Genomic DNA, 1,775 nt, shown 5'->3' on the forward strand with positions numbered 1-1,775 from the left:
AATAAGTGGGAGGACCTCATATCGGATCTGGCAAGGAACGGTAAAGAACAAAACTAAAAATTCAATTATGTCACCTCTATGTTTATTACTTTAATGAAAAATATTTATTATATATATGAAGAAAAAACTGAGGATAAATGACAGAAGTTTCTTCCTATAATACAAGAGCTTAAGGAGGAAAAATTCAGTTGTTTTACTCCAAGTTTTCATTACTTTGAAAATTATTTATTGTATACATAAATAATTGGCCGTATAACTTCATATTATGAAGAAGATGGTCATGGACGGGGTCATAAGGGAATACAAATAGTTAACAACTATTTATTTTCCTAAGTTTCGTCCCACTTTGTAGAGATTCATCAGGGCTATCAAGTAAAGAGCTTTCGAGACTTTGACAGGCGATCGTTAAAGGTTTTATTTATATTTAAAATACATAAGGTGTACAGGATAAAGATATTGAAATAAATTGAAAAATGAAAAATAATACAGAAAAGAGACATAAAAATATGATATTAATAATAACTTCAGGAATTTTCTAATTTTCCAATGATGTGAGTGATTTCAAATTGTCGGAAAATAAATAGCTGTTAACTATCTTCCGCCCCCCTGACTATCTTCATTATCTGAAAACTATTTATAATTAGTAGTCAAAATTGATGAGTCTGGGAAGTATACTAGGGTTTCCCCTAGTAATTAATAAAATGTGATTTTTTTTTTTTAGCATTTAGTTGAAAATATTAATAACATTTTTCTATTTGTTACTGTAAACAGTACGCATCAAAATGTTATGGCATTTAAAAAGAAAAAATGTATCAATATTTTTGTTATAAATAGCAATATTAAAATTTTTTACTTGACCGTAATAAACATAATGGACCTAATCCATAACATCACCAACAAAAATGGTGAACAAAATAATTTATTTTTTGTTTTATTACATTAAACAAATTAATGATTTCTTACTTCAAAGAACTAAAAATATGTAATAATAAAAAATTAAAAAAACTCGCATTCATTTGGAAAACAATAAGTAAAACAACTTCTATTTTCATTTTTAATATCTTTATTGAAATATACGATTTTATATAATAATACATTCAGTAAATTTGACCTTAGTTATAATGGAGTGTTACAGGCGTGTTGAGTGGACACTCTAATGACAATAGTAGGTCTCGTGGCCATCTCCTTTTCAGGCGCCTCGCGGATTTGCTAGGAATGGAAGAGGAAGCCAGGTTAGAAACTAGTGGGTTTGGGTTGTCAGGTAGTTATGTAATGGAAGGAATTATATTTGGGTCGTGCTAGTTAGGTTACATATGGAACATTAAAGTCTTTATGAATGATTCTATTTGTGACAAAGTATGGAGCATTGAGGATTTTGGATTGTAAGGATTAGATACGAGAGAAATTCGAAGGTTAAGTGGAACCCCGAAGCTCAACTCCGTATATTCAGATAGGCCTTATTACAGTCATGTAGACCGGTCTTTTGTAATGTTTGAGGGTTTATGACGAAGTTTCTAATTTTAAAAATGAAATGGCTCACTGTTAAAAGTAAACAATACGAGCAATAAGAAATAGCTGTGTTAATTACATTTCGTTACCGACAGTTTTAAACAGAAATTTAATTTTTTTTTTTTAATTTAATTTGTTATATATTTTAAGAGTTTTTTAAATTTATTTATTTATCTTTTTTATTTTATTTCATTTTAGTATGTATGAGATCATTCATCACCATTACCTATTGCCCACAACTGTGTGGTAGATTGTAATATCTATCA

The sequence above is a fragment of the Halyomorpha halys genome, unplaced genomic scaffold (assembly GCF_000696795.3).
Source record: "Halyomorpha halys isolate HHAL.00 unplaced genomic scaffold, Hhal_1.1 Scaffold73.1, whole genome shotgun sequence".
In the NCBI taxonomy this organism is placed as follows: domain Eukaryota; kingdom Metazoa; phylum Arthropoda; class Insecta; order Hemiptera; family Pentatomidae; genus Halyomorpha; species Halyomorpha halys.